Genomic DNA, 22,104 nt, shown 5'->3' with positions numbered 1-22,104 from the left:
GTCCAGGATACCTTAACTTCCATATTCCAGCTATTTTTGGAAGTAAGGGGCGTCCCTCAGGGGGGCTAACGATATGGATTTGTGAAGGTATTGGCCTTTCAATTCAGGAGCTCCCCTCAGATAACCCTGATATCCTGCCCATTCGACTGTTGTGTGTCTCCCTAGCATCCTTGACATTTATAACATATATGCGAGAGGGGTTAGAGGTGGTAGGAAGTCTAACACTGTAGAGGCTCTAGATGAGTGCCTAGGCGCAAGATCAGATGAATCCTCAGTCATAATTGCAGGTGATTTTAATACAACCTTTGAGCTGTTGGACAGGGACGATAGTGACTTCCCAGAGGACGAGGATGTCGTCTGGGGTATTCCTAGATTGGAGTTAGTCCCAATAAAACATTGGACAGAAGCAGGATTGCAAATAAAGACACTCTGTTTAGAGAGAGGCCTTAGGGCGGTTAATGGTAGAACCACTTCGGACAGAATAGGCGCCAACACATTTAATAATGGGTTACATACTAGTCAAATTAATTATCTCCTCATAGATTTAACCTTATGGCATACACTAATCGATATGGCCGTTTTAGAACGAGATGAGAGTGACCATAACCCACTCTCCTTGTCTTTTTCTTTTCTGCCATTGGAGGAACCTGCCCGTCCAGTTAATTTAGCGTCCCCTAGAGACTTCGTGGTCAGTAATGACATGAGGAGAGTCAAGTGGTCTAAAATAAGTAGCGATTCGGAGGCATTGTCCATTATCAGTAGGGATGTTGATGAGGCTTTTGTTGCACTGGAGTCCCTTGCTGCTAGTGCTCAACCAATAGGCCTCACTACTACCATCCACGCCTCGCTATTCAACAAAGTACGGACCTATTTTTTGAAACCCTGTAGTAATAGAAGCACATTCAAACAAAATCGACAAACTTGATTTAACAATGAATGCAGTGTTGATCATAAATCCCTAGGGGTAGCTATTAGAACACAAAATTTGCATTCTATTAGGGAAGCTAGGAATGCATACAGAACTGCACAGAGTAAAGCTAAAAGAGAGTGGGATGAGAGAAGGTGGCATGCACAAGAAGCAACCTGCAACATTTTGGGGCACTTGTAAAATGGGATAGTGGGGCACATCCTCCTCCACTAGAAAATCATGTAGCCCCCGAACAATGGGTAAAATATTTTTCCCAACAGTATTCTTTAGATGACACAGGGATTCTTGAATCTCCACTAAAGGTACCTAGCCACCAGAGAAGCCTAGTATTTGAACCCTCAGAAGTCATGTGTGCTCTACATGCCATCACGGGGGGAAGAGCCCTGGGTATCAATAGTATTCCCGCAGATCTTTTTAATGTGATAGGGAAAAGTGGTGCTGGGATATAACATTGCTAGTATACGGTCTGGCAAAGGGTGCCCCCATTCCTGATTCGTGGAAGGGGGCTGAGATTATACCTGTCTACAAGAAGGGAGATAGATCACAGCCTGCAAATTATCGGCCCATTAGCCTTATTGATTTGATCCAAAAGGTGGTGGCACGCCTTGCCTTGGGGAAGGTTCAGGAATGGGTCAACGATAACAGTATCTTAACTCCTCATCAGGCTGGTTTAAAGGCCCACATCTGAACAGTGGATCAAGTTTTTAGATTTATTCTGATAAACTGGCGGACAGTGGTATTAGGTAAAGGCAGTATGTACGATGTTTTTGTCGATTTAAAATCGGCCTTTGCTTTAGTTTCCCGTAGTAAATGTGGGAGGCGCTGCTGGATCTTGGCATGCTGGCCAATTTGCTAGTTTTCATGAGAGCAATTTTGCTCATATACGTTGGGGCGCACAGGGGTAAATTACTGACCCATTTAGGGTGGATAAGGAAGTGCGCCTAGGGTGCGTCTTGGCACCCACTTTGTTCTCCTTTTTTATTAACGAGGCTGCTAAATTCTTAGCCCAAGCACCCACTGACTCACCGACCCTAGCAGGCTCCAAAGTCCCAATTCTTATGTTTGCCGATGACACCCTCATTATTTCCAAGACTACCAGTGGATTACAGTGTGCATTGGCCTAGTTTGAAGATTTCTGTAATATCAGAGGGCTTAAGATTAATGAAATGAAATGAAATGAAAAGGAAGGTTTATATAGCGCAACTGTCACTCCTGACGGAGCCTCCTGGCGCTTAAAGGTAACGTTACTAGCTGATTACTGTACAGACTAAATGAAGGCAAGGCAGGTGGTATCTGATAAACCAAAGATCCAAGTCTTCAGGACCCGTCTAAACAGATCTTCCCGTTGGATTGCCCTCAGTTCCTTTGGCATATGATTCCAAGCTTTTGCTCCCAGTATCGTTGCCGACTTCCCTCCTTTTGATGATAGTTTAAACCTACCTATTGTTAACAGATTGGCCGAACTAGATCGTAATGTTCTAGACACAATGTAAGGTTTAAATCTGGCGGAGAGATAGGCCGGGCCCACTCCTCGTACCGCTCTGAAGGTTGTCAATAGAAGTTTGAAAAGGATTCTTTTAGGAATTGAGAGCCAATGCAAAATCTTCAAAGCCCCCGAGGCCGAAGATTTGCGGGGGAGTCCCAAAGCCAGTCTAGCAGCTGCGTGTTGGACCACCTGAAGCCTTCTCAGGGAGGATTTGTTGGTCCCTACAAGAAGGCTGTTACAGTAGTTCAACCGTGACAGTATAAGGGCCACTATAACCGTTTTTCTTGCTGCTGAAGGAATAAGATTGAAGAATTTTTTCAGCGTACGAATGTAGCCAAAACAGGTCCCCGTTAGTTTTAGGACATGTGGCTTAAAAGAGAGTGAGGAGTCGAACAAAACTCCCAGATTTCTGGCAACCTCAACAGTTGATGGAGGGGCTGCGATATTCTCTGGCCACCAGTCTTTGGGTTGAAATGTATTGTTTTTACCTATGGGAAGAATTTCTGTTTTGTCGGTGTTACAGCAGAGATGATTGTTAGACATCCATTTAATGATCGCTGAGAAGCAAGCTTTAAAATTCTCTTCAGCTGATGTTGAACCGTCCTCCAAAGACAGAATGAGTTGGGTATCGTCGGCATAGGATGTTGTCTCAATTCCAAAGGAAGAGATCAATGAGATCAGTGGAGCCATGTATATGTTAAACAGCAGGGGGCTGATAGAGGCCCCCTGTGGGACACCCGTGGAGACAGTACGTTCAGATGACATACAGGATCCCAGGGAGATGACCTGTCTCCTGTTAGACAGGAATGATGTTATCCAGTCCAATGCTCGGTTTGTGATGCCGCCTGATCTTAATCTGGCAATCAGGATGTCATGGGAGATGGTATCAAACGCGGCAGACAAATCCAAAAGAATCAGGACTGCCTTCCTGCCACTGTCCAAGATGAATTTCAGGGTGTCCGATATCTCAAGAAGGGCTGATTCTGTCGAGTGTTTGGGACGAAAACCCGACTGTCGAGGATGGAGGATAGCTGCGGATTCAGTAAAGCTGGCAAGTTGCTGACATACTATTTTCTCAGTGATCTTCCCCAAGATAGGGAGGAGAGAGATAGGCCTGTAGTTTGATAAAATTGAGGGCTCTACATTCTGTTTTTTTTTTAACGGTTTGACAACGGCAAATTTCCAATCTCTGGGAACAATACCCAAGGCAAGGGAAGAGTTCACTATACCATTGATGATAGGGTTGACCACCTCGATTATGCGATGTAGAAATGTTGGGGGACATACATCCAAGGGTGAGCCTGATTTACAGGCTAAAATGGCCTCTTTTGTTTGAGCTAATGTGGCCATTTGGAATGATGAAAGAACTGGAGAATTTGGATTGGAGTTTGGTTCTCTTATATCAGTAGGATCTTCTGGTATAAAGGTCTTAAAATTCCTTTGAATGTTTTTAACTTTCTCTTCAAAAAAACATGCAATATCATTGCAAAGTGTCACCGACGCCGGTATGGTGGAATACAGGGCTTTAGGATCAATAAAAGATTTTACAATTTTAAATATTTCTTTTTGATTGTTCTTGGCTGTAGTAATTTTATTGCAAAAGTATTCCCTTTTTGCAGCATTAATGGCCAACTTGTACTTCTTCCTAAAGGATTTAAAGATGAGCCGGCTGGACGGTTCATATTTCCTCCTCCACTTACGCTCCAGTTGCTTACTTTGAAGATGGAGATCCACTAGTTCCCTGGAAAACCAGGGATCATTGTGGACCTTCCTTTTAGATATTCTACTGCCTCCCCTAGAAGATTCCAGTTTGTTTCCAATGGATGTGATCCAATTAGACAGTCTAACTGAGTCCTCTTCTGGTTCCCCTATGAGTTCGGGTACTGTATCTTGAGCTGTAGCTGTCAGGCGGGGATCAGAGGCTAATGAGAGCCATTTCCGCTTAGGATCGTGGATGTGATCACTGTCATTTATGCCCATACTAACTTTCTGGGGAGTGGGAAAGACGAAAGGATAAAACTGTGGTCTGTCCAAATCTGTGGCAATAAATTGCTTATCTGTAGAGACTTTAAGTTAGTACAGACGGTATCAAGCGTGTGTCCTCCACAGTGAGATGGACCTTGGACCATCTGTTGAAGTCCCAAAATTGAAATAATATCTAGGAAAGATGATACTCCCGGGCTATTTTCACATTCCAAATGGAGATTAATGTCACCAAGAAGGGTAAAGTTTGAGTACCTAAGTACTGCCTCACTAAGGGCGTCTCCCAGGGATTCCAAGAATAAACTGCTATTGCCTGGCGGCCGATATAGTAGTACCCCCGAGAATGAAAAGGAGTTGCCCATGGCACAACAAAAGCCCATGTTTTCTGCTCTTTTTAGACCTTGGAGGGTAAAAGTCTTCACCTGCATACTCTCCCTATGTATGATGGCGACTCCCCCCCCCCCTGCCCTCCTCTCTGTCAAGCCTACACAAAGTGAAGTCTGGCGGCAGGGCGATCACTATATCTGGGTTGCAGTCTTCACTCAACCAAGTTTCGGTAATAAATAAAAGGTCTAATTCATTCTCTACAATCAACTCATTTATATCAAGGGCATGCTTCCTTAAGGAGCGTGCATTAATTAAGCCCCCAAGGATGGATCCCGAGTGAGTGTGTGTAATATCTGAGTCAGTCATTAAATGGGGATTAACAACGTTTATTTGGGTCTGGCATTTCAGGCAGCTTATCGGACCCATAATATGGTTCACGTCTAACATGTGACCGCATTTTTTACCTATGTTCAGGTCCTTCAGCTGCCGAGACGTCATGCTCTTATTTAAGGGGCATCGGGCAGCATGGCTGGCGCTGTACGCGTGACGGTCGCGGACGGGCGCAGACGGGCTTGCCTTGGGCGCGCCTTCGGCGATAAAACAAAACTTATGTCTTTTAACAAACACCAATCATACAGGGGGAAAATCACTATGGAGGGGGTGGCTTAGAGGAGGTAGATGCGTTTACGTACTTAGGCATTACCATGGAGAAAAGAATGAAATAGAGTCCCCATATTGGTAGGATGGCACTAAAACATAGGCAACTAGCGGGTGCTTTAAGTAAAGAATTTCGCCTGTCTCTGACCAAACCTGTAAGCCCTGTGTTACAGATTTATAATGCCAAGGTGATTAGCTCAGTTTTATATGGTTCGGAGCTGTGGGGGTTAAGAAATCTTGCACAGTTAACCATTGCTGAAAATAAGTTCTTTAGTGCAATCTCCAGCCTTCCCAAAAGCACAACATCCCTCCCATTGCTTAATGACATTGGATGGCACTCTGTGGCAGACATAGCGAGGCTTCGCCCCTTACTATACTGGCGTAGAATTTGGGTTACACCCGAGCTATCCACCTACGCAAGTGGACTAAGGGATATTCTAGATGCTGATTTCCACAATAAAATAAGCTGGCTTAGAGATATCAAGGGGACATTGTCTCTAATTGGCCTGAAAAATATGTGGGAGAATCCAGCTAACTTACTGTCTATACCTAAAGCTGTATTGGGGGGGCGTGGCGAACCGCCGAACATGGCGGACGCAGATTTAGTGAGCTCCCAAGTCCGGACATCATAATCCTGTGCCAACTTTGTGTGTGGTGCCCCGTCTTGCCTCGTAGGGCAGGCCAGTGTACTGGAGCGCTCAGGGCTTACCCGCAAACATACTGGGAGTCTGGTGGCATCGCCGTGGCCAGAGGAACTCGACCCCAGCCTAAGCGACGGGCGGCATTCACCAGTGACGCGGGGCCAGAGAAGACGCGAAGCGGAAGGTAGACCACGACGATACCGTTATGATCGGAAGAGAAGGGTGGTTGGAGCGGATGCCTCCTCGTCGCCCCACCGCTCTTCGTTCTGTGGAGAACGTGGTCCGCAGTGCGGATTGCGGACCCGAGCCCCCGGCATTGGTGACTGTCTGCAGCTGGCCCTGGAGGTGCTTCAAAGGGCGGACTCAACTGGTGGACGCCTGAGAGGAGGTACGATCCTCTTGGCCTTCTCCACCCCCCCTCCTGAATGCCAAGGCCTACTGGAGGCTGCCCTGGGTGATAAGCGGGACCGCCGAAGGTGGTGGCAGCAGTTTGTGACCTTACCAGAGCGTCTGCCGGAGATTCACTGAGCGGTCGGACCGGGTCTGTGCCTCCACTCAGGTGCGACATCAAGCGCAAGCCCTTCCTGAATCAAATGGACTGACTCAGTGAGTGCTGGAGGGACGCTGCCTGCCTTTCTGTTACGGTCTCTGCTGCTGGACACATATCAGGTGTAGCTGATACGGCCTATGTAGACGTGGTTGGTGCCCGGAGACACACAACAAGGGTGCCGAACTATGTACTTGAGAGAAACACTGCACCTAAGTGGGCCACTGTTACTCATTCTGACCCTGGTCTCACTGCCTCATGATCTTGTAATAGGCTGGGGGCTGAGAGAAAAAGTGCTGTGGGCAGACCGGTAATGGTTGGACTGGGGCATCGCGGAGCCGCGATACACAACGCCATTTCCCACGGCTCCTGGAGAATATCCTGCTAACCACCAAGACCTGCCAGATTTGACATAAGTTGCATAAAGGTCGGAATGGAGGGCCCAAACACTTGAGCATATAAGTTGGTGTGAGGCGAAGCACGTGTGGGAATGGACGGACATTGAGACTCTGCAGTGATCATGCAGTCAATATCACCTGATTTGTGACTCTACCACTAAGCGCTTAGAACATGAAGCTAAGCAGTAGCAAGCGCAATATACAGTGACGCATGGAATGGTGGATGGGCCCTGACTGCCTCCACTGAAAGGAACTCAAATTGTACTGAAAGCAGGGCCGCACTTAGGAGCTCCACGCCCCAGAATTCAGATAGCCCGGGCGCCAGCGCTGCAGTCACCGACCTAGGTACGCCTAACACAAATCTAACGTTGTCAGATGGCAGTGGTGCCTCCCCTTGCCAGCAGCGGTCCTGGCATACTATACACTGAGAAATATGGGGAGGCCAAAAGGGAACCTGCAGGAGACTTCTGCCCCTAGTTCACAGTCCACAGAGGGGCAGGAACACCCTGCGTTCCCCCCCCCTCGCTCACCTGTGTGCCGTCAACGGCCGAAACAACACCCCCAGATAAACTGGATTTAATATTACAGGAGGTTAAGGAATCTCGCAGAGCAATAGAGCAGCAGATTGGCTCGCTCACTATCGGCTTCACGTTTCTCAAGGACGACCATGCCAAGTTGGCGACAAAGGTGAAGGCTAATCATGCCACAGTACAAAGAGCATGCGTCACAAAAACAGACATTGCAGCGACAAGTGACAGGTCTTCTAGATAGGGTTGAAGATGCAGAAGGCAGAGCCAGGCGGAACAACATACTTATCATTGGTCTCCCGGAGCGCAGTGAGGGCCCTGATGCCGCCACATTAATGGGATGGTGGTTTCAAGAACACGAAGGGCTATGGGTTTTCTTTTGTGTAAAAAGAGCCCACAGAATACCTATTGGGAGGCCTAAAGTGGGTGCTCCACCAAGACCACTGATAGTCAGAATTCTGAACTATAGAGACCGAGATGTATTGCTTCAAATGGCAAGGGAGCGGCCCCAGATTTGCTATGAAAATTGTCAAATATCGTTATACCCAGACTACACCCTTATGGTTCAATGTCGAGGATCTTCCTTCCAATCTGTTAAAAAGAAATTACGGAATATGAACCTTAAGTAGGCACTATTATTTCCTGCCCGTTTAAAAATTATTCACGATCAGAAAACTAACTTTTTTGAAAGCCCGGAAGATGTGGATAGAGGTTATGGACCCAGCCTTATTATCCGAAGCTACCACTCGAGGTCAACCAAACAGCCCCCCTCGAATGCAAGGACGGCGTTCGTGTCACAACATGAAAACCTCCAACACAACATCGGCCTGCAGCACCTCCCATGAACAGGTGCAGAGAGCAAAGATGATGCCCTGGCTACGGCGACCACGTTCAGGGAAACTACCCAGCGCATGGACTCAGAATCCTCGGATGGAGGCACTGGGCGCTCTGACTCCGAAAGTAGCCTCACTCTGTTCCCTACAGTGACGCCTCAGATGGCAGATGACCTATTGGGCTGTTGAATACCAAAAGCTACTGTCCTGCTGGTACACATGGCTATCAAACAGTGGCAGAGATTGCACACACTTTTATGGACGTGTATATCCCTTTTCCATGATTAAAATGGCAATGTAATGTTTCTTAAATGAGTCCCGGGCTCCATTGAGCCAACATAGGTAGTTACTACACCATTTCAGGCAAAAGCAACAACCCCCAAACGGCGCATGCAATAGTTCAATGCAGCAAAGTTTCTCATGTTGTATTTAAGGTTTGACCCGGCATAGTTCACCGGCAGGGCCCTGTATTAAAAGTTCAATGGGTGTTTCTGAGTTCTAACACACAACTGATGTCACGTCCTACATTGCAGACCCCCGCCCCTGCCCTAGGCACTCATGCCACTCACATTAGCCTATGCATAAGCCTGACACATATACCTTGATCACATGGAATGTTCGGGGACTAGGCTCAGTGACATAAGTTGCATGCGCAATTACTCAGGCGCAAGGCGCAGATAGTGTTCTTGCAGAAATCCCACCTAACTGAACCAGAAGCGGCAAAAATGCGAAAGAAATGGAAAGGGCAGATATACTCTACTAACTACTCTGCTTTCGCTAGGGGTGTAACAATCTGGACCAGATACGGGGTGCCGTTTGTGGAAATAGAGCGGCGCATAGATGCACAGGGTAGATATATCTTCCTACACGGGACATTAGATGGCAGGCATGTTGTACTGGGTAATTTGTATGCCCCAAACTTCGAGCAGGATAAGTACTTCATGGGTTTAAATACGATATTAGCGGGTTGGGAGGCATTCCCATGGATCATAGGTGGCGACTGTAATGCAATAATGGACACTGTGCTGGGCCGCTCACACACCCCTTCCACGGCGCAGGAACCATTAAGCAGGCAGAGGCTTTATGCAGCTGGGTGGATGGGTGGGCACTATGCGATGTCTGGCGACTGAGAAATTTAACAAACAAGGTATATTTATTTTATTTATTTTAAAAGTTTTATATAGCGCTAGCTTGACCCGTAGGTATCAGAGCGCTTTACATACATATAAGAAAAACAGACGGAAATTGCATTACATAGTAGGCAGGCAGTAAGTAAGCAAAACCAGGGATAAACATTTTTTTTTAAATACAGCATGGAAGATAAGGTGGTTAACACAGTCCGGTCACCAACTATCCTTGAATGTCAAGAGAGGAGTAAACTCAGGAAAGTATTTGTTAAGGAGATGGATTTTCAGGTCCCTTTTGAAACAGGGGAAGGAGGGGTTGCATCTGAGGACTCTAGGGATACTCTAGGGAATAGAGTGATCCTCCTTGATCTTAGTGCGGCCTTCGATACGGTCAGCCATGTCACCCTGCTGGACCGTATGGCCCAGGTCGGGATTAAGGGCAAAGCGTGGACCTGGTTCCGGTCCTTCTTGGAAGATAGATCTTTCCAAGTGTTTGATGGCGATTCAGTCTCCACCAGCATCTCCCTGAATTGCGGCGTCCCCCAAGGTTCCTCTCTGAGCCCGGCACTTTTTAACCTGTACATGAGACCACTAGCTGATGTCGTCCGTCCGTTTGGGATTAAGATCATCTCCTACGCGGACGACACGCAGCTGGTGGTCTCCCTGACACAGGAGACCAATCTCCCTGTACAGAGCGGCCTCAGAGAGTGCCTAGAGGAGGTAAAATCCTGGATGTCCCAATCATCTTTAAAATTAAATGGAGATAAGACCGAGCTCATGGTTCTCGGCAACTCGGTCCCCAGCCTCCCGCCCACCCTTTGGCCACCCAGTATGGGCCCCATACCTATTCCCAAAAACAGCATAAAAAGTCTGGGAATATGGATGGACAACTCTCTCTCCTTTGGCGTACAAGCCACCAAACTCTCGGCTACCTGCTTTGGCATCATGAAGATGCTTAGGAAAATTCTCCCCCTCCTTCCCATGGAAGCCAAGCAAGCAGCGGTACAAGGCCTGATTCAATCTCGCCTGGATTTTAATAATGTCCTTTACCTCGGAGCCCTGGAATCCACATTGAGGAGGCTACAGATTGTGCAGAACTGCGCCGCACGTCTGCTACTTGACATCCCTCGCAGACAGTCAGTAAGGTCTGGGTTGGTCTCTCTTCACTGGCTACCAGTACGCCAAAGGGTTTTGTTCAAAGCCATGTGCATATCCCACCAGTCCTTCTGGAACTCTGGCCCCATGATCACACAGGACCTAATCCTTCACTATAGGCCCAATAAGAACCTAAGATCCAACCAGTCCTTCTTGGCAGTCACTCCGAGAGTAAGGAGATCCAGATCTGGAGGTAGGTCTTTCGCCTATAACGCGGCGAGGGCCTGGAACTCCCTCCCATTGCACTTAAGATCCAACTCTAATCACACGACTTTCCGCAAACAACTAAAAACCTTCCTATTTCATCCAGTTTAATTCCCCTCCCTCTGTTGTGTTTTTTTTTTTTTTTTTCTCTCTGGTCGGTTTTGGTGTTTTCAGCGCTTGGACGCCCTCGGGCAACAATTCGCGCTTTACAAATCGACATCCAATCCAATCCAATCCAATACTCCTTCTACTCTCCAGTCCACCAATTACATATAAGAATTGATAGAATTCTCTGCTCCCTCTCCATAGTCAAGCAAGTAACACACGCCACATATTTAGCAAAAGCTTTCTCGGACCATAACCCATTAGAGATCCGCATTTCCTGGAGTAGAGTCCTCACCCCAGTTCCCACATGGAGACTATGGCCCCAAATGTTAGAGGATATCGTGTTCCGCTCCACCCTGTCTACAGTAATCACAAACTATTTTCTTGAGAATGGTAACACCGCGCCCTCGATCGTAGTCGAAGGGATGCGCTCAAAACAGTAGTGCGGGGAGCTGCGATCAACGTCACAGTGTGTGCGAGACAAGAAGTACACAAAAATCTGAAATCATTAGAGGATACTGTGGGTGGGTTGTAAAAGGAAGCGGCGAAAGACCCCGCAAAATAAGCTCCTCTACAAGAGGCGCGCATTCAACATGCTGAACTGCTGGAGACCCTCAGGGTTATTGATTATCAATCAATCAATCCGGGGTTGGTGAAGCGCGCTACTCACCCGCGAGGGTCTCAAGTCGCTGGGGGGAGGGAGGAGTGGCCAGCTCCGGATCAGTCGAAGAGCCAGGTCTTTCCTGAACATTTGCAGGGTCGGGGCGGGCCTGATGTTCACGGGGAGCTCGTTCCAGGGCTTGGCTGCGATGTAGGAGAAGGCTCTCTTGCCTGTTCTGTTTCTGCGGATGCGGGGAACCTCTGCCAGGGCGAGGTCGGCAAAGCGGAGGTTCCTTTTGGGAACGTGGAAGGATACTCTCTCGTTGAGGTATTTGGGTCCGATGTTGTTGAGGGATTTGTAGGCGTGGGTGAGGAGTTTGAAGGGGACTCTCTTCTCGACGGGGAGCCAGTGGAGGTCTCGTAGGTGTTGGGTCATGTGCTCCTGGCGTGGTGTTCCAAGGACGAGTCTGGCTGCGGCGTTCTGGATGGTTTGGAGTTTGTGAAGTAAAGCTCTGTTGATTCCGGCGTATAGTGCGTTGCCTTAGTTCAGTCTGCTTGTTATGAGTGCGTGGGTGATGGTCTTTCTGCAGTCTGGGGGGATCCATTTAAAGGTCTTGCGGAGGATGCGCAGGCAGTTGAAACTGGTGAAGGCGACGGCGTTGATCTGGGGGTTCATGGAGGGGGAGGAGTCGAGGATGATGCCGAGGTTTCGTGCGTGGTCAGTCGGAGTGGGTGGATTCCCGAGGGCGGAGGGTGTTGTCCCAGGCAGAGGTGCAGGGTTCGAGGATGAGGACCTCGGTCTTCTCTGAGTTGAGCTTCAGACTGCTGTCTCTCATCCATAGGGCCTTCACCCAGGTAAAGCATACAGATGCGGATAAATCAGGGACACTCTAGGGCAAGGATTTTGAGGGAGGACCCCCCCACCTACTGTAATCAGTCAAATCGCCGTGCCCGGGGGAGATACAGTGTATTCTCAACAGGGTATCAATGATTCCTTCTGTTCATACTATACTGCACTCTATGACATGCCGGCCTGCTAGATGATACACTACTAAATGCATTCTTGGCGGACCTACCCTTTCCCCAGAGAGCTGAAATAAAAGCTGCTATCAATGGATCCCTCGCAATAAAACACCAGGACTGTAGAATTCTTTGCTACTTAATCCGAAGTCTTAATCACACAATTAGAGGCTCTGTACAGCAGAACGCTGGAATTAGGCCACCACCCTTGCACTACCATGCAAGCTCTAGTAGTCTCACTTCCTAAACCAGGGAGGGATGCAACAGATATCACAGGGTATCGCCCGCTCTCACTTCTGGCGACCGAATACAAAATACTAAGCAAAATACTGGCTAACAGGCTCCTTCCTTATTTAAATAAATTAATACACATAGACCAATGCGGATTCATACCCACACGCAGCACGTCTCTAAACATTAGGAGGCTGCACTCCATAATGGCAACCAATTTAGACCATTTTGCAAATGCTGGCTGCATTGCACTCCATCTTTGACAGGTGTTTGACACACTCTTGTGGGAATATATGTCGCAAAGTTCAGGTTACCCCCGGAGTACATTCGATGGCTGCGTCTATTATACGAAGCCCCCACGGCCAGAGTCCGACAGGAGGCCACATTTCAAGGGAATACCCGGTATGCAAAGGCACACACCAGGGATGTCCCCAATCCCCATTATTGTTTGTGCTAGCGCCGCTGGCGCTTCGGTTGCACCAAGAGGCTAGTCACCTTGGGATACCATCGGACAATTCCATGCATCTAATATCTGCTTATGCGGATGATATAATTGTTTATGTGCAAGATCTCCTGGGCGAACTAGACCCCATACCTAGAATTTTTGCATAATTCGAACACATATCAGGCCTTGCTATCAAGGACTCAAAGTCAATTGCCTTCTTTTTCCAAACTCACGCCCGCCCCGAAGTGATTGGCTTCGGTCTGCATTTACTACCAGTGGCACAGAATACTTTCACATACTTAGGCCTCCACATATACCGACCCCACGCAGACATGTTAGAGGGTAATCTCAATAGGGCAATAAGGGGGATACGCTCGAAAATCGCTTTCTTGGTGTCCCTCCCACTCTCGGTAATGGGCTGGTGGCAGTGTCAAAAATTGCAGCTGGAATCATGCAGAGAGAGACTAGGGGTACCGGACCTCCGAGCGTATTATTATGCATGCCAATTACAGTGGCTGTCCTATTGGACTGCAGGCCGCAACCTAAAGGAGATCGGATACACAGTACAACACATAGATAAGGGAACCCTACACACCCTATTGTTACCATAAGCTAAAATTCCCTCAAATGTGCTGCCTTTATTATGCACGGCACTGTTATGCTGGAGGAAGGCGTTACAATACATGTACCGCTGCCCCCACTATGCGACCCACATGTCTTCCTGGGGATACCGCTACCCAACGGAATACTTACGAGGTGCAGGTTACAGGCGTGGTCGGATGGGGAGTGGACACAATCGGGGCACTATTCAACAGTGAGATCTTAATGGACCATGAAAATTTTATACGAGAGAACAGGGTACCAAACCACCTATACATGCTACATGCGGCGATCCTGCAATATGTGAAAAAACACTGGGCCCCCCAGAGAAAGGAGCCCCAGACATATGAATTAGTCAAATCACTGTATTACAAGGGGCGGGGAAGTCACCTCATCAAATGGTTATATGTGGGTGTACGAACACATGGTGCGGTGCCTCTTGATGCCTTATGGGTTAAATGGTCAGAAGATGCAGGGAGAGAGATAACAGACAGGGAATGGGCGAACATGCTGGAACACCCTAAAAAAGTGACCAGAAATGCAAATTTTAAATTTAAACAATGTATGATTCTGCATAGGGCCTACCTTACACCAAGCCACCTTCAGCTGATGTACCCAAACACAATGTAGTGAATGAGCCACTTTTGTGGTCTGACACCCTCAACCACCACCATTTTGTACTGACTTAAGTGTGTTATGTTACCCTAGCCTTAATGTAGGATGGGTTTGCATATGCCTGCTTCTCTTCTGTCCTGTAATCTTGCTGTCTTTTAGTAGAATAGTCTTGCCAAGAATAGGAGGTGTGGGATGTCGAGGTGCAATGTTGTGGGTGATGGTGCACACATGTGCTCAATGTTGGATACTGAGGGATTAAGGGCCTCATGTAGGTAAATAAATTTTACCGGTTCTTAAATACCGAGCCGTACCGAATCGGTAAATTAGAATCGGTAAGTTATATGTAGGTAAAAATTCGGTAACAGTTACCGATTCGGTAACATTCGGTAATCACGAATCGGAATTCACCGAATCGGTAAATACCGAGGTGGTATTTACCGAATCGGAAAATACCGAGGTGGTATTTACCGAATCGGAAAATACCGAGGTGGTATTCACCGAATCGGAAAATACCGAATCGGTATGTACGGATTCGGTAAATAAAATCACATGACTTGACGAAACAGCTAATCCTGTGCAACGACAGCCCACCCAACCAGGAAGTGCCCACACCCAGGCAGGTGTACATAATTAGCCGAAGTGGCCACACCCAGGCAGGTGTACATAATTAGCCGACCCTGGAGAGGCTTGGAGTGCAGAGGAGAGGCAGGGAGCCGTTGCATGTGCGAGCGGGTAAACGAACAGCATGTCCAGCCAGAGAACACAGAAAGACGGAGGGGAAAGGAGGAGGAAGCTGAAATTTAGCCCCAAGGAACTCCAGGTGCTGGTGGAGGAGGTGGTGAAGCAGCACCAGAAGCTGTTTGGAAGGCAATCCCTGCAAGTGCCTGAGGCGGAAAAGCGCAACATATGGCTGGCCATCCAGGCGCAGGTCAATGCTGTGGGAGTGACCCACAGGGACATTGAGGTCCTCAAAAAGCGCTGGTATGACCTGAGGATTGTAACCAAGAGGAAGATGGGCGACATCCAGAAGGAGGCCAGCCAGACCGGAGGTGGAACCAACAGGGCACCTGCCCTCACCGAACTGGAGGAGCTGGTGGCGGCCACAATCCAGCAGGAGAGCGTTGTGGGTCTTGGGGACGCCGACAGCTCTGCCAGAGCCGCAACACACCAAGGTAAGACGAAAGCACAGCAATGTAGCCCCCCCTACCCCTATCCCACATCCCCCATTGTGAAACGAGAATCACACTGCAGTCCACACGTGTCAGTGCAGACAGGCAATGCATTCCGGGAGATGTAGTCAGGGCAACACTAACCATGACGTAAATGTTACAGGGCAACAAGGCATGTCACGCACTCGAGGCACAAGGAGACAGAGGACATATTGGAATGTGAAATGTTTTATTGTGACGCTTGCAATGCAGCCCTTCGGGGACACTGAGCCAATGTTGTATTTCTGTCCACAGATGTGACATCATGCAGGACAGGGCATGCTGCAGGAGAGACGGCACACCGGCCACAAGTATCACCTCTAGCCAGCACAAGTTCAGACCAGGGAGCAGGCCCACTGGCAGCCGCACCACCAACACAGCCAGCCTCGCCGCACCCAGAGCCAGCATCACCTCACCGAGAGCCAGCATCACCACAACCAGAGCCAGCATCACCACAACCAGAGCCAGCATCGCCACTCATGTTCGAATCACCGGCCACATCTCCGCTTGCAGGTGTGAGAATGAGGAGGCGTCCAGCAGCCAGGCTACGAGCCTTAGACACCTCGTCAGACGACAGCATGGGCCCAGAAGACCGCACCGGGCCCCAGGAAGGGAGCCATGCCACTGTGCCCCACACCTCACAGGCAGCACAGACGGGAGCAAGAGGGCGCCGCAGGTCGCGTGTCCAGAGTCCACCAGCACCCACTGACGGCCATGGTGTCTTCTTGGGTCTCGAGGGCCAAATGTTGAAGCAACAGCGCCTGCAATCAAAGGCAGTCATGTCAGTCCAGAGGCACATGCGGGTGATGAGGACAACATTAGTCAACATGGACAGTAACATTAGCGGCATGGCTGCGGGCATTCGGGACATGTCCCAGTCAATCCAGCAGTTGTGCAGCAAATTAGATGCTGACATCGAAGCACGGCGCCGGGAACGCCAGAGAAGGGACACTACCAGCAGGGCACTCAACCGTCTGGCAACTGCGACTTCTCTACTGTGCCGGCGCTCTGTGACGATGCAGGAGGGCCTAACACAGTGCTGCAGCGACCTGTCTCGGGGGATGGTGCAGGTGACAAGTGCACTAGGGGTGCTATTGACTAGTCAGGCGTCGACAACTGCTGCAGGGGATGCTGCGGAGAGCATCGACACCAGCAGCAGCATCACACCCCCCGTCCCAGAAGCACGCAGGAGCAGCAGGCGGCTTGGGGTTGGCTCTAGTGAGGATGCACAGGCCGTGCAATCCACCACTGCAGCGCGTATGCGCAAACATTGATGTAGCCCTGCTAAGCCACTTCCCATTGGGTGACGTAACCCTGGACATACTCCTTGTATAGATGGTATATTGCCTGATTGGCCTGTTCATGTGTTCATGGCGTGGTGCCACATTAAAACTACGTCAGGACTTCTCACAACTCGCTGTGTCCCCTCACTTACTCAGAAATAGTTGCATGTGATCTCTGCCCGTCTCTCTCTCTCCCATCGATTGCAGTTGGCACTCTAGCTGCGTTGCCCTCTGGCTGGCCTGACTCATCCTCGTTGTCCTCAAAATATGTTAGTTCCACATCTGTACCTTTTTTCGTGGCAAGGTTGTGCAGCATTGCACAAGTGGCAATAATCTTGCAGCAGGTGATGGGTTTGTACTGGCGTGCGCCTCCGCTCTTGTGCAGGCAGCGGAACCTGCTCTTCAGTAGTCCAAACGTGCGCTCCACCACATTGCGTGTTGTTTTATGTGCCACGTTGTATCGTCTCTCACTCTGGGTTGCTGGGTGTAGGTAGGGAGTGAGGATGAATGACCGGCATGCATATGCACTGTCGCCTGGATGAGTAAAAGGGAACCATCAGTAACATGCCTCTATACACTATGATTTGCAGGTTTCAAGGGGCGTCACTGTTACTTACCTAGCAGGTATCCCTCTCCGAATTCTCCGGCACTCAGTCGTGTGTAGATCCCACTATTCTGGAAGATGTAAGAGTCGTGGGTGCTCCCAGGAAACTTTGCAACAATATCTGTGATGATGTTCCCTGCATCACAGATCACCTGCACATTGATGGAGTGGGTGGACTTCCTGTTCCTGTAGATGTGCTCTGTATCAGCTGGTGGACAGATTGGGATGTGTGTACCATCAATACAGCCGATGACATGGGGGAACTGTGCCATGTGATAAAAGTCTGTTTTTGTTTTCTGCAGTGCAGCCTGTGTGTTAGGGAAGCTTATGTAGTGGTGCATTCTCTGCATCATGGCATCCAGGAACTTCCTGAAGAAACGTGACAGGCAACTCTGGGATACCCCACCCACCGCAGCTATCACCACCTGATAACTGCCGGATGCCAACAGATGTAGGCTGCAGAGCACCTGCACATGTGGGGGTATGGCGTGCGCCCTTCTTATTGGCTGGTCCAGGAGTGGGTGAAGGTCCCTGATTAAGTCCATGATGGTTTCGGGGTGTAGCCTGTACCTCTCATGTATCTCTGCATCAGTCAGCTGGAATAGTGTGATGCGCTGTCTGTAGATTTGTTCCTCCCGTCGCCACACCCTCAGTCCTGCTGCCTGTAGACGTAGGCGCCTTGCAATGACGTACATGGCGGCCATGTTGTCCACGCTGTTGCATTTTGGGTTTGCCTATATGCATTGTTGATGGTTACCACCTGCTTTCAATCCGTGTTAATTACCGACTCTTATTTACCGATTTTCCTGGATTTCTTAATTACCGAGTGCTCCTACATGTCATTTTAAATTTTACCACTTCATATTTACCACTTCATGTTTACCGAATCGTTAATTATGTATTCGGTAAATCTGATTCGGTATTTTGGAATTCGGTAAATATGAATCGGTATTTACCGCCTCATATTTACCGAAAAGTGGTTTTTGGACTCCTACATCTCACTTGTCTGAATACCGGTCGGTAACGGCATATTTACCGAAAATCGGCCGTTACCGACCGGTATTTGGCTACCTACATGAGGCCCTAAGTGTATAATGTTATTTGGGTTAGGTGAATTATGTGTTGAACTATTGCCTTTGACATGGCTTCATGTAATTCTGATTTCTGACTTTATCTTGCTTTATGGCAGTGCTGACTATTGACTTTGACATGGTTTCATGTCATCCTTGCTTTTCTGATTCCATCTTGCTTTAGGCCTTTGTGTGCATGGCTTAACTAACTCAATTTTCATGACTGAAGCTATTTTCTGTGCCTGCACGAAGACAGAGTTTGGGAGGGCATGTTTTGCTCTTCTCCTGTTTTTCACACTTTACTGACTAGAGAGACTTTACTGACTAGAGAGAACTGGTTCTTATCAGAGGAATGTACATGGTCTGTCTCGGAGCCAAAGCAAAGGCCTGATCAACCGATGCAGTGGCCTTGGAGCAGGCTGGTACGGGCTCTCATGAGAACGAGGGGGCGAGGCTTGCTAGAAGCTTAATTGTGTTTGAATTTGTATTAAAAAGGGGAGCCTACACTGGCCTGGTGGAAGTTCACGCCGTGGAGCAGACGTGCTGTCACGGAAGAGTGGAGGCTGGTGTCACCTCTGAACTTTCGCCCGGTTCAAGCAATGGACTCCCCTTGAGCAAAGTGGGGTGAAATGATGAAGCAGTAGGTGAGGTGTCTCTGCTACTAACTGTCTCTTGATTCTTTACTGATTCTCTCCTTTCCTTCTTATTTTCTGATTCTTATATCCATATATATATTTCTACATATACGTTTGCCTTGAGTGTGTTTCAATCATACTATTGATATGTTAGAGTCTGCTATGATAGGTACATTTGGCTTACCGTGTGGTGCTATTTACTAATAAATATATCCCAGATATACCAATTCGTCTTTTCCTTGTAGCAGGAGGTGTGGACTCTTCTTGGCCAAGTATTCTGTTGTAGAAGGATGGGTGAATTCCCTTCTAGCAGGTAATTGTGTTATAGGAAGTTGTTCTACTCCTGGCAAGTGATGTGCAAAGTATGTTTTGCTTGCCTTGCCTTTGGGGGAGTGTTGAAAGTTTGCCCACCTTAGGAAGTGCTGTGTATATGTTATATTCCATAAGTTTGGAACTGATATTCTCTCCCTGGGAAAGTGACGGTACATACCTTGGTCCAGGGGAGATCTGAGCATTACACATGCAACACCACTGCCCTAGATGCCCGCTAGCGGAAGCAGATCTAGTTCACATGTTATGGGCATGTCTGGGGTGAGGTACGCCATCATTTAGAAACAGCTAAGCACCTGTGTATTAAGGACTCACTGTTAGAGTGCCTGCTAGGACTCCGGAAGCGGTCAGCCTCCCATAAAGTCCAGCCCCATTTTTCTGACCTTGCGGTTATTCTGGCAAAAAGGTCCATAACAATGAGATGGAAGTCGGCAAACCTCCTGCAATCTACACCTGGCATAGTGAAGTGGTGCGCTGGGGAGGGACTGAAAGTGCAGCCATATGCCGGTAGGCAACACGGGGATTGCGGAAGAAGCAAATATCTATGGAGTGGGGTGCCATGATGGAAGTCTTCAAAAGCATAGCCCCATATCATACATATAGTACCCCGAACACACAGTAGACCATTCTGGTACCCTGGCACGCATGATCACAGTGCATAGATGAACGGGCTGGGGGCACGTCCACAATATTCAGCAATTTCATGTAAATTACACAAGACGTAAACAACGAATGTATGACGTTACTACGCATACATTTACAACGGGGTACTTTACACCGCGTTTGTTACAATGCAAGTTGTTACAACTACTTGCGCTGGAGAGTGCTGGATTTAGGAATAGTATGATTTACTATTCCAACTCCAGTCTACATACAATAGGGAAGCTGTTGGAATAGTAAATCATACTATTCGTAAGATTATAGCGCCATCCAGCGCAAGTCGTTGTAACGACTTGCGTTGTAATGCCCGCGATGTAAAGGCATTGCGATGCAATGCCCGCGTTGTGAAAGATGTTTCCCATAAACAACATGTTGATATGGGAAAGAACATTAGAATGTTAGTGGAAGGGGGGCCGGGGTTTAGTTAGTTCGCATTAGTTAAGAGTTTATCTATAATTCAAATGCCCGGACCACTTCGGTAATCCTATGTACAAGTACACTAGCTGCAATTTGCACAGACTGCATAACTGTTTACTGTACAATGCAATTTATAATGTTAAATTATCAAACAAGATGTTGAATATTGTAAACATCATTATATTTAATCCTTTGTACTAGATGTAACTAGAAAGCTAATAACATGTGTTTCCAAAAAAATACCTAAAGCTGTATTGAAGAATAAATACTGGGACATGGTGTGTCAAAACTGTAGTAGATTGAGTGACAGATCAACGTTAACAGGGAGGTTTCTGCTAGTTAAACCTCGCCCCCAAATTGAACCATACTGGGATACCAAGCCCCTTGACCGTAAACTCTACTTCCAATTTGGAGTCGGTAGCTTGCCTATAAAAACCTACACGGCAAATTGGTCAGAAGCGGGAGATAACAAGTGCCCATAATGTGCTGAACACGCAGAAACGTACAAACATGTTCTCTTTGTATGCCCGGCCTATGCTACCCCACGAAAGATTTGTCTAGTGCATTAGAACTTGGGCACCAGGCAAAGCAGCGTAACCTTAAGAATTCTCAGGACTGATCCCTTGCTTCGTTCTGCCATCCCCCTAGCCAAATATCTAAAGTGGGTTTGGTGCATCAGATCAAAAATCACACCAACCAAGAATAATTTAGCACCCTTGCCAACAGGTTCTCCTTGTTTATAACTTGTATTTCAAATCTGTTTAATAACTTTCTAACCTTTTATCTGTATTATGAAAGGAGTTTAATGAAATGTTGATTGTATTGACTTGATATATTTTATAGATTACCTTTTAATTGTATAACCTTGCGTTTTGAGGTTTGTGCCCCCCCCCCCCCCCGGTGTTGAGGTATCTTACTACATTATACATCATGCTTGTGTTGTATGGTGTATGATATATGAATTATGTGGCGATACCATTGATGAAATTGCCCACTTTTAAATCCTCTAAAATGTAATGATTAATTTTGTTTGTTTTTACCACTGTTCATATTGATTTGTAGATCAACCCATTAGTCAAATGATGTATACTGTGTTGCTTTTGCTTTTATGACAATACTGTCGAAATAAAGCTTTGTGAAGTGAAGTGAGAAATGTATGGTATTACGGTATCAATCTAGGTGGGGAAGTGATTGCTTGTTGTCAGGTGAGCTCTAAAAGACAAATGTGTATTTCTTATGTTGAAGGTGTTGAACATGACATATTGAAAGTAATTCCAAACTCAACATATTTATTAAATACTAAAGGTAGATGTCAATCATATAACATGCACAATAGCTCAGAATACTTCTGGCCTATGTTACATTGGTTTAAAAGGCGTTTCAGCTTGAGAGAGGCATAGAGTTTCACCAAAGAAAGTTGGAAATGCAGAGATTGTCAAAAGTGTATCTTATACTCAGAACTAGATAT

This window comes from Triturus cristatus, chromosome 7 (genome assembly GCF_964204655.1).
Source record: "Triturus cristatus chromosome 7, aTriCri1.1, whole genome shotgun sequence".
NCBI lineage: Eukaryota > Metazoa > Chordata > Amphibia > Caudata > Salamandridae > Triturus > Triturus cristatus.
This window is presented reverse-complemented; position numbering follows the sequence as displayed.